This window comes from Protopterus annectens, chromosome 4.part1, assembly GCF_019279795.1.
Source record: "Protopterus annectens isolate FY-2018-M chromosome 4.part1, PAN1.0, whole genome shotgun sequence".
Classification (NCBI taxonomy): domain Eukaryota; kingdom Metazoa; phylum Chordata; order Ceratodontiformes; family Protopteridae; genus Protopterus; species Protopterus annectens.
In genome coordinates this window covers 567,584,860-567,597,371 of record NC_056734.1, presented here as the reverse complement: position 1 = coordinate 567,597,371, position 12,512 = coordinate 567,584,860, and the positions used below count along the sequence as shown (strand labels likewise).

Sequence of the window (12,512 nt, the reverse complement as noted above, 5' to 3'; positions counted from 1 at the left end):
TCTAAAGCTAAGTACCCCGATGGAAATCCTTTTTTCTTCCTCTAACCGATGTCAGAAAAAGTTAACAATTGTCTCGCCTGTCGAAAGCAAATACCACACCGAGACTTCCATTCTTACTGCGTCACCTGTTTAGGCCCAGACCACTACGTCCCACACTGTCATTTTTGTGCTTTGTTCAACGCCAGAATTATATGTCGTCTGGCCCTTATTGTAGCTAGATATTTTCGCTCTCAGTCCTCTAATTCCGATATGACTTCAGTAAGCCATCTGACTACCAATCTTCTGAAAAAAATGTAAGGATAAAGACAGACAGAGACCGCACAGGTCCAAAACTGCCGACGACGCTTCCATTAAGCTAGTCGGCAGTTCTCCAGTCCTCAGTGAGGCACTTTCGCAGCCCCTGATGCCCGCTTCAGTCAATTCGCAGGCACCTACCGAGACCCTTTTGGAGTCCATAATGTCACGAGACTCTTCTTTGACTAAGGATCCTGCGGATGTCTCTACCTTGGATGGGTCTGGAGCCGCTGAGCAGGCAAAGGCTTCCGAGGAAGTACTTTGCACTGCCGATACTCTACACAGACTGACAACTTCTTCCGAGTCTTCAGTTCTTTCTAAAACTGCCGAGTTTCTAAGGCCCAGGGTACAAACCACACCCAAGAAAACGACGACCCAAGCTCAGGCACCTGATTCCTTGCCTCTGTCTCAAATGCTTAAAATGGTGGAAGACCTTATTATGCTTTTTAAGGGAAGTCAGGCTGCCCCTTCCAAAAGAAAGAGACTTCTCCCCAGTAGTTTTATCTGAACAGGACTCCGATGACTCTGATGCATCTGAATATGAAGATATGCAACCCCTCTCTGCTTATGAGGATTCTGATGCAGAGGAATCCATTCCTTCTGCCTCTCCACCTGAGGATTTTTCATTTGGGGAAACCCTACATACTTTAAGGGAGCATTTCCAATGGGAATGTCAAGACTATCCTCAGTCAAAAAAGAGACTCTGGGAATTCTTAGACCTACCACAGCACTGACCCTTGGCCGTTCCTCCTGTCCTGGATGTTATGGATGATGTTTTTTATGGAATCCAGTCAGACTCCTGACACACCCTTCTTCCTGCTCCCAGGAAACCTGACCGGTATTACAGAGTCCCTGACTCACAAATTTCTTTTCAAAAATCCTACTGCTGACCCCAAGGTAATCTCTCAAGGACCTAAAAGAATCAAAGCAACTTCAGATAAGAATCCCACCCCTTCAGATAGGGATTCCCGAGCATTAGACAGATGGAGTAAAAAAGTATACACCTCTGCTACTCTTGCTTATTAGAGCATTAAATTGTCAGTTCCACATGCTGAAATATCAGCAACATACCATGGAACTCCTCAAACAAAAAATATCACTCTTTTCCTGCTTGTGCAGAAAATAAAGAATTACAAGAGTTAATGCATTCTGCAAGTCAAGTAACTAAGCACACCTTATGATGTGGCTTTGACACCCTAGAAGCATCTTGCAGGGCAGAAGTCACTGGTTCTGTCCTTAGAAGGCATGCTTGGCATGGGGAACAGACCTTGCCAGACAGTGTCAAATCCAAATTATTGGACGCACCCTTGAACAAAGACAACTTATTTGGCACCCGGGTGGAAGAGGTCTTAAGATGTTAGAAAAAGCTAAATCTATGCAGACAGTTAATGACTTCTTACAGGTCCAGCTGCCGAGGTTCAGTAAGCATTGCCCCTCCAAACACTGGTCCTTTCCTGCCCCCTCCAGGCCAGCTCAGCCCAGACCCAGGGGAAGCAGACCCTCAGACCAGAGCCCCAGGGAATGCAGAGATCTAAGCAATGGAGTTCCTCCTCTTCAAAAACAGGGAGTGCAAAACCACCCTCTTATGGTAAGAACTCACAATGACTTTACACTTCCACCACTTACCTCTGCCCACCTGCTTGTGCCCCTAGGAGGAAAACTGTCCTTCCACGCAAGCAACTAGGCCATCATTACCAACGACCGATTGGTCCTCAACATAGTGTCCCAGGGATACAAATTTTATTTCCACACTCCACCAACCCCAAAAGGGTTTTCAGATCTTCCTCCAAACCAGTTGACAGAGGCCAAAAAGTAAATCCTTTCCCTGCTCTCCATGAGGGCAATACAGCATGTTCCTGCAGAACAGATAGGCCAAGGTTTCTACTTCAGACTCTTCCTGGCACCCAGAATAGAGGGCACATGGCGCCCCATCCTCGAGCTATCCATTCTAAACACCTTTCTGGTAATATCAAAATTCAAAAAGCTCACCCTCCAGCAGCTTCTACCCATGCTTTCCAAGGATGCTTGGGTTAGCCACACTAGACCTAAAAGAGGTCTACCTACACATCCCAATCAGGGAATCATGCAGGAAATACCTGTGTTTCAGGGCAGGATCTATGCACTTTCAGTTCTCTGCGCTTCCCTTTGGCTAATCCTCTGCTCCCAGAGGTTTCACAAAATGTCTGGCTCCCGCCATTGCTTTTTGCAGACAAAGAAATATACAAATTTACCCATACTTAGATGACTGCCTGATTCAGGCAGACATGAAAAGCTGCTACAGCACCTGACTTTTGTAAAGGACCTACTGACCTCCCTGGGGTATACTATCAACGAAAGAAATCAAAACTAGTCCCCACTCAAAAAATTGTATTCCTGGGAGCAAGCCTGGACACAGCATCCCAGATGGCATTCCTTACTCCAGAAAAACAAGCCTACCTGACAGGCTACTTCTCTCAATTAGCCACCAGACCCCAGTTATCCACAAGGAAAATCCTGCAAGCTCTAGAGTTCATGGCCTCCTGCATTCTACTCATTCCATATGCCAGACTACATATGAGGAAACTACAGTGGTACCCAAAAAGCCTTTGGTGTAAACACTCTCAAGACCTAGAAGCTCTCATCCCAGTTATACCTTGTCTAAGGAAAGATTTTCTTTGGTGGGCAGCAGCATGCAACTACAACAAGGGACTTCCCTTCTCACAACCCCACGCCACCCTGACCCTCACCACAGACGCATCAGACTATCCCTGGGGTGCACATGTGGATGGCAGGTGCATTCATGGCCATTGCAGCCCAAATCAAATACATCTGCACATCAACCAAAAAGAGATGCTAGCTGTTCAGCACACCCTGACAGCTTTCAGACCCCTACTCTTCCCGGGGCCTCTACTGATCAAAATAGACAACACCACAGTGACATGCAACTACACCTACTAGCACAATTCCTGCCAGGCTCTCCAAACTCTCTGGCAGACAACTTAAGCAGAAACCTGCTAGACCCACACGAGTGGCACCTAGACCACAGAACCTTCACCCTTGTAACCCAGAAATGGGGCACCCCAAAGGTCGACCTCTTTATCTCCCACTCTAATCATCAGCTCAGCAAATTCTGCACCAGGGAACCTCACAGCAAGGCCTGGAAAGTGGATGCTCTATCCTTCCAGTGAGTAAACCTCCCAGTCTATGCATTTCCCACTCTACCACTCATTCCAAGGGTACTGCTCAAAATAAGGGAGGAAAAACCAAGGGCAATCCTGATTTCCCCAGACTGGCCATACCAGCACTGGTACCCACTGCTGCGCAGCCTGTCACCCCTGCCACCATGGCACCTACCACAGATCCCAACACTCCTGACCCAGAAGAATGGCAAATTCATGCATCCTCAATTGCAGACCTTCAACATGGCAGCCTGGCTTATTCCCTGACCTCTCCTCCAGCTGCCAGCCTAAGCAAACAAGTCCTAGATGTTGTACGTGAGGCCAGATTCCCCAGCACTAAAAAATCCTATGCTGACAAGTGGAAAAGGTTTTGCGCCTGGATCCAGGCTAAGGGAGCCGGAATAGCACAGCCCTCCCTACCTCTCAGCCTGAGTTACCTGGCAGACCTACTGTACAGACGTCTATCCTTCTCTTCTGTTATGCCTCTGCCATCGCTGCTCATTATGGCACGGAGCCACCTCTCTTCTCACACTCACTCATCAAGCAGTTCCTAAGAGGGGCTAACAACTTATGGCCACCCAGAAAAGCTCCTACCCCAGCTTTGGGACCTTAACTTTGTGTTGGAAAAGTTCACCCGAACCCCCCTTTGAACCTGCAGCTTCAGCAGAGTTAAAATTTCTCTCTTGGAAGACAGCCTTGCTTGTGGTCATCACTTCAGTTAGAAGAGTATCAGAGCTACAAGCACTTATGGCTGTAGAGGCCCCATCATTTTCCATGCTGACAGGGTCTCCCCCAGGACTAGCCCATCCTTCATGCCTAAAGTGGTGTCCAGTGGGACTCTCAAATAATCCATTCATTTGACCACATTTTTCCGTAACCCACAAAACAAGAGAGAAAGGATTCTGCACTCTATAGACGTGCACAGACAGCTCAGATTCTATCTGGACAAGGCTAAATCTTTTAGAAAAAACGATCAATTGCTAGTCAGCTTCGCAGCAGTGGCAGAGGGCAAGGCCATATCCAAACAAACAATCTCCAAATGGATAGCACACTGCATCCATTTCTGCTACAAACAGCATGGGAAACCACCTCCAAAGGGGGTCGAGACACATTCCACCTGGGCAACCTCCACCTCTGCAGCTTTTCTCAGAGGGGTCACCAGGGACATCTTGGAGGCTGCACCATGGACATCTGTTCATACCTTCACCAAGCATTACCACCTGCCTATCTTCTCCAAATCCAGACCAGGCTGTGCCACCACAGTCTTGCAGGGCATCCTCGCCAGCCCCCAGTCTTCTTGACTGCCTCCACCCTGTTCTTCAGCTTTGGGAATCAACCCAAATGGGATAACTGCAACAGTGAAACACTAAGAACATAGTACAGTTGTGTACACTTAACATAAATCTAGATGTTCGAGTGTATTCTCTGTTGCAGTCCTGGTTTCCCTCCCACCATCCCCTTTGTCTCTCTCTCTCTGTCTTCCTCTCTCCTTACAGGGAATTTTTGGTATTTACTTTTTACTGGTGATGTTCTTCCACCGTACCTACCTCCCTGTTTGGGGGCTACTGACAGGGCAAGAAAAACTGATGTAATGGAGTCGTCTGCCTGATTTTATACCACTGATGACCTGACGTCAGTCCTGGAGTGACAGCAACCAATGCAGAAATACTAAGCCTCTGGTATTCGGGCCGACCGAGGGCTACCCCTGGCAGGATAACCCAAATGTGATGACTGCAACAGTGGATACACTCGAACATCTACATTTATGGTACGTGTACACAACTGTACTTTCTGCTGAAAAAGAAGTTAAAAAAAAAATCCAAGCCTGAAGTTTTAGCTGTCCTTTTGCACCCATACATCTCCACTGTGACTCGAGTCCGTGGACTACCTGGATACTTTGTTGGCTGTTCCCTGTATCAAAACCATTTTAGAGGCCAGTATGGTTAAGTCTATTTGCACATTAGACCTGATTGACAAGGCATCTATGTGGGAAGGGGGGACTTACTTGTATCAGAGGGACCTGAGGGTATTAGTCAAATTCTCTTAAGGGAAGAAATCCCTTGCTCCCTACTTGAGGTACATCAGGTATCAGAGCCACAGTGTTTTGTGCAAGAAGATGTCCCTACCAAACAAAATCAGAAGACTAAGCATACCTCTCCCTCATAATAGCTTGCAAAAATTCCATAGAAGGAGTGATATGATTTATCTCAGAGTCTTTTCAAAGCTATAATGTCCCTTAAGCCCCCCCCACCCCATTTGTTTTCTTCTGCTGTGAAGAGGCATAGAGATTAATCCTCTGAATCTAAACATTTTTTGGTGTATTCTTCCCTGATTCATTCCCCAGTAGGTTTTGAATCTGAAGAGGAAGATTCCAGATCCTGTGATTCTCCATTGGATGAACTGTATTTTGGTAAAACAGTTCTAAAAATGCTGCAGGATTTTTAGTGAGAAGGAATGCAGGTGTCAGACATTCAAAAAGATAAGACCTTTTGTACATGGGAGTCCCTACACCTTCTGCCATTCCTACTGCTTTGGAGGATGTACAGTATATTTTTTTCTATTGCTTCTCTTAATCCAGAATGCCATGCCCTTGCCCCTAAGAAGACTGACATTGTAAGGTCCCTGACTCCCATAGGTTTTTGTACAAAAATCCATCATCTGACCCTGCTGTTATTTCCTTGTAAGCTGAAAAAACCTACCAAGCTGCTTCCCTCTTCCAGTGCTCTGCCCAGTGATAAATACAGCAGAGTTTACAGATAGGTATGGCAAAAATATGTACACAACAGCCAACTCTTTGTTTTATTAACTGTCTGACTCGTATGGTAAGATTTTCTGTTTTGGGGGACTTGAGTAAACTTCTTTCCGACATGCCAGAATCGGACAATAAAGCTTCTACTCTTTCACTTCTGAATTCTGCATCTCAAGTAGCCAGGCACACCATTAAATGTAGTTATGATGCAGCAGATGCATCTTGTAGATCAACTTTTCCAGATTCTGTATCAAGATTTTCTTGGCTAAGGCTTTACCGGAGAAACTTTATGGGAAAGAGGCAGGATTATGCAAGACTTCGAGAATCCTTTTTTTCTGAACAAAATTTCAGGAAAGCTATACTTCAAAGGCTGACCCCTTTTTTCACAAAGATTAAAAATGCCTTCAAAAAGGGGGGAGGAAGTCTTCAAAAAGAAATTCCAAGACTGATCTCAGCAGGACTTTAAGGAGTCAACCCTCTTTTCCTAACAAACCAACCTCCATATTATTATCTTCCTCCGCTTTCCCATCTTGGCCTTTCCTTTATTCCTCTGTCCAAGAAGCTGTCCTTTTCCCTTTTCAGTTTGAAAATTTGTACCATTATACGAATGGGTCTTGCTGATCCGTTTTTTTTTTTTCCCTACATGGCCTGTTCTCTCAGGGAGCAGTAGAATTGGTCACCTCTCACCTGCAGGGGAAAAGTTTTATAACAGATTATTTTTAGTTCCCAGGATCTGTCCTTTCTCAAGCATTCCTAAAGGTGCCAAGTTTGTTTGTTGACCCTACAATCCCTGCTTTTAGCGGTCTTTCCTCAGACTTTCTTGTACATTGACATCTGATATATGATATAAAGGATGTAAAACTACACATTGCCATTCACCCAGATTGCAGAAAATGTAACATTTTGGTGCTTTACTGTTTCACTTTCAGTTTTCTGCTCTATCCTTGGGTCTTTCCATTGCTCCAAGGGTATTCACGAAGTGCTTTGCTCCTGTCATCGCCTTTTGCAGGCTTCTGGGGATTCAGATTTTCCCTTGTCTGGATGATTTTTCTGATTCGGGTTCCTTCAGTATACACATTTCTGGAGGATTTGCACTTCTAGAATTCACCTTGAACTTAGTCTCTTTTGACCCTGCCCCAGGATCCTGGTGTTCCTCGGATGCAGGCTCAGTACTCAGTAAAGGCTTTCCTGCCACCAGACAAAGTTCCATTTTTGACAATGATGTTGTCCGTGTCTGCCCTTGGATTTGACCTCCACAAGAGAGATTTTAGAGCCCTGGGTACTTGCCACCAACAATCCCTGTACCTTCTGCCAGACTCCTTACAGTGAAGATTCAGTGATATTTCTAGTCAGTTTGGACTGTGTACTGCACTTCCTGAAATTCCCAGTTCCTGTGTTGCCACTTAATCAGTAACAAATTTTTATGGTGGCTCAGACAGATTTTACTCAATCCAGATGTACCCTTTCTGGTTCTTTCCCCATGCCAGGAGCCTTACACAATAGCCTTGGATCTGGCATGATAGGAAAGTTGCAAGAACATAAATGTCCAGGGTGTTTGGTCAGACCAAAGACAGGTGGATTACATTAATATTAAGGAAATGAAGTCTCCCCCATCCTGGCACTTCAGTCTGTGCACTTCCTTTGGACCCCAGGGCTTCTAGGGGTTTACACAGATAACACCACTGAGGTGTGGCATATAAGCAAACAGTGGGCTTGGTTTACACAGATAACACCACTGAGGTGTGGCATAAAAGCAAACAGTGGGCTGGGGGGAGGGCACAAAGTCCTATCACTTCTGCAGATTAGAAATGCCTACTTGAGACATTGCTTCTAGGGATAGACTGTATTAGATAACAGTTTACACTCCATTGGAGAGAAACACAATAGTAGACTTTCTAAGCAGATCCAGAGTGGACCATTACAAATGGATGTTAAACACAGAGGGTCTTCCTGCACATTGTCTATCAGTGGAGTACTCCTCAATAGGTATGAAAGACTAGACATCATGCCTTTCTAGTTGAAGGGAAATTCCTTTATGACTTTCCTCCTCTCCTTCTGATTCCCAGTGTCCTCAAAATTAAGAAGGACAAACTAAAAATATTTATAAACAACAAAGACTATCAGTGAGTCCCAGCTCTACCTTCCAATAAAATTTATTTCGTTGAACAGTTCCTTCTCTACCGGCCAACAGCCTTTACAGAGTAAAACAGTAAAACTCATAAAACACTTGCAATATATACAAAAAACCAAGTAATCAATCAATTACATAATTAAACTATCAAATCACATAGCTTAAATATATTTAAAGTCATAGTCTTAAACAAGACATTGCCAGTTACATTCTCTGTTCATTCCATGTGGATGCAAAGTCCCAAATTTCATAATCAAAATGCATTCCTTTTGTCTTAACATATTTTTTGCCTATCAACATCATTATAATATAATGGAACATGTTCCAGAACAGACACTTTTATATTCTCAATATTTCCATGGTGCACTGAGTTAAAATGTTCAGCAATAGGACTAGTAATTTTATTATTTTAACATCTCTAATATGTTCTTTTATCCTATCTGCTAGCATTCTTTTGTTTCTCCAATATAATATTTGTTACAATCACAGAATATGACATACACAACACCTTTGCTCATACATGTATATTTGCCTTTTGTAACAAAAATTTTGCCATTTATTTTATTCACTTCATTTACAACATGTTTACATATAGCACATTTTCCACAAGGAATGTTCCCAAATTCTTCACAACATTTAATTCATTAGTACAAGGCTTTTTATAAATGCTGTGTATCAGAAAGTCCTGTATATTTTCCCCTTTCTATATGATGTCATTAATTTTATATTTTCAGTGATGTTATATCTTTTTAATAAAATTCCAATATTCCATAATGATTTTATTACCAATCATAGAGAAGTTAGTGTACTTTGTAACAAAAACATTCTCTCCTGTTCAGTCCCATATTTATTGCTCCTTTGATAGTTATTTTGTCTAGTAGTGCCCTTACTCTGTTTAAAGGCTCTATGCAAGCTATTTTCTACATCATCTGGGTTATACCCTCTATTTTAAATATCTCAGCCACTTTATAGGCCTCCCTAAAAGCCATATTAATATCAGAATTGAGTCTTTTTATTCTCAAAATATCTCCCACATTTTCCAGCTTATTTCATCAATTTTTCTGTGAATACTAGTATATATGGGAAAGCCATTATTACCTAAGCGAAATATCCAAGAAATTAACCTGATTTCCTTTTGTATGTCACTAAATTTTATACCAAATCTGTTATTATTTAATTCATCAATGAAATTATCTGATGTCTCCCAATCCCATGACAAATGAAAATTAGGTCATCAATAAATCTAAAATACCTTAGAACATTATTTTGAAAGAAAGGCAACCTATAAAGATGTTCATTTTCAAATAGCCCCATAAACAGGTTAGCATAGGCTGGTGCAACGCTGCCCCATAGCAGTACCTGTAACTTGTCTATAAATAGTGCCATTAAATTCAAAAATTATTTTTCAAGCAGAATTCCACCAGTTCCAGGACATAATATGTTTTAGGACTATCATTCAAAAAGAATTTTATAGCTTCCAAGCCCAAAATATGGGAAATATTAGTGTAGAGACTCTCTACATCCACCGTAATAAAATACATATTTTCACCCCAATATATATCTTTTATTTTCCTTAGAAAATCATATGAATCTTGTATATAAGAAGGTAACAACAGAACTTTCTTTATCAATATTTCATGTAACATGATGCAAAGATTATAAGTAAAATATCCAAAAGCTGACACAATAGGGGCCCACCAGGTGGTCGGTTCAGATCTTTATGAATTTTAGGTAAGCAAAAGAATTTTGCAATTTTTCTGTTCTTTACATTTATTTTCTATTTATATCCATTTGACTTAGATAGTGTAATCTCACACCTTTCTGTAATAATTTTTCAAAATCCTTTTCTGCTTGACATAGCTGATTAATGTTAGTTTTACAATATACATTGTTGTTATCTAGATGTTGCATACACATACTATAATAATCATGAGAATTTAATATAACTAATTTTCCCCCTTTGTCTGCTTGTTTAAAGACTATATTACAGTTTTTACTCAGTTGTTGCAACTTTTCCCATTCCAATTTTGTTAGATTATAAGTATGCTTTTTATTCATAAAGCCCTCTAAAAATATTGTTGGTGACTTCCTTTTGGCCCAGACAGCACTGGTTCCCCCTTTTCTTTCATCTGACTCTGGACAAATGCTACACGTTGCCACACAGGATGGACCTGCTCGCACAACACAACACAGATGCTCTGCAATTCATCCAAATCTCCAAAGCCTAAGTTTAATCAGTTGGCTGGTAGGGTATTGATTCCACTCAGGCACATGGAGGATGTGCTACGTGCATTATGGGATGCTAGAAAAAAAATTGTGACGAAAATCTTGTTTCCAGATGGAAAATATTTTCTGTTTGATGTCAAAAGAAGCAGCAGGACACTTATCAAAGGGCATTCCTTCTATTGTCTTTCTTGTCTGAGCTGCTCAATTCTGGACTGGCATTTTCTTCTGTCTAAGCACACCCACCTCTTCCTCTCTGCCCTTAGAGTAACTTCCGTCTGAAGAATTTGGGGTTAAACAGTTTTGGAAAGACGTCTTACACATTAGGCCATTCTGTTTACTTTCAAGACAAGAAATTAGGTAATCCAGTGTCTAAACAATTTCTAGAAGGATTTCTAGTGCTCTTTCTTTTTGTTACCTCTTTTATGGGAAAACGCTCCCAGGTTTAGTTAAAGCCCATTCCACTAGAGTTGTTGATTCTTCTGGAGCTTTTTTCAAAGTTCTGGATTTGAAATTAATTATAGGAGCAGCTACTTGGTGGTCTTTACCAAACATCATAAGATTTAAGTTCTTCCATTGCTTGATCCAATTTCAAGGAATTTTAGGTATCAGCTCATCTCCAGTCCACCTCCCTCTTCACTTGGGCAGCTTTGGGAATCTTCCCATTAGTTAGTAATACTGCAACAATTATCTATGGTTAGGGCATAGTACAGTTGTGCAAGAACTTGCCAGAACAGTAGATGCCTGACTCATCACTGCAGTATTAACATCCCACCTGCCTTCCCTCCTTGTTGCATTCTAATCCTGTCCCTGGCTGAGGTGGTCAGGCCTGTTCCTCTTTCCACTCTTCCTGTTGACATATTTATAGCTTCTGTATTTGTATACAGTTTACCTCTTTTGCATCAGTATTCATTTCCCCTGGTGTAGGGCAAGAAAGTCCTGAAGTAATTTGCGCCCATATGTCCCTTATATACATCTTGGCTTTCTTAAGTTTTGGTCGTGCATCAGATGTGCAGCACTAGAGAAAGGTGCTCTAGCTTTGGTACAGATGTACAAATGGTCTTGGCAGGATATCCCATCAGGTAGTAAAGCTGTAGATCCATCAGACTTGCACTGTTATGATAACTTCATACATGAGTGTACTGTAAGAGGCCATTCAGAACCCTACTCAGTCTTCCATCAGAGAAGCCCCACCAAGACCTTAACTGCCTTAGACTAACAGCTTTGATTCTCTACTTCCACTGATGGCCAGAGATTTTGCCTGGCCTCCCATGGTTGTCCATATCCTTAAACTTGTACCCAGAGGCCTAACATGAGACAGACTTACAAAGGAGAGTGGCATGTATTTACAGTACGGGCAACTGGCTGGGGTTTAGATCCCTTTTTACCTCCTGTTCTGGCTATTCTAGATCACGTATCCCAAGTCATTGATTTAGATTTCTTTCTCTTCAGTCAAAGTGCATCTTTGTTATATCCACCTTCCACAGTAGCTCTATACGTAAAGTGCATAAGCTCTTTATAGACTTCTAAGATGGGTGCATAATGACCAGCAGCTTAATTTCAGCTTTCCCCATATAAAAACAGAAACTTGGAAATAAGAGCTAGCAATTCTGCCAGCTTGAGTAAAATTCAGTTACTCGCTATTAAGTATACTGCCTGTATGCCAGCAAAGATGAAATTTAGAGAACCTGAAAGAAAATTAACTATAAAAGAAGAAAAAATACTGACTGGGAATAATCATGCAGCTCTTCAGCAAAAAGCATTTCAAGCTCCGGCTTTGGTACAAGAGATGGCTTCCAGTAATTTAGAGGAACAATCAAATGTACTCACATCTGAAGAAGCTTTATCTTGCCACTTGGATGAACTGATAAAACTACAAAAATCAGAGGCTGAAATGAAGATAAAACTGACTGTGTATGAGACTTTTCAAGAAAAGCCGTTTCAAAAAATGGTACAG

At 42.1% G+C, this 12,512-nt stretch overlaps 1 protein-coding gene across 1 annotated transcript in view; it reads left to right on the top strand.

Annotated features, from left to right (window-relative positions):
• The window catches only part of GNB4 (G protein subunit beta 4), a 1,262,726-nt gene that overhangs the window by 1,140,344 nt on the left and 109,870 nt on the right, over nucleotides 1-12,512 (top strand). The gene's annotated exons all lie outside the window — the stretch shown is intronic.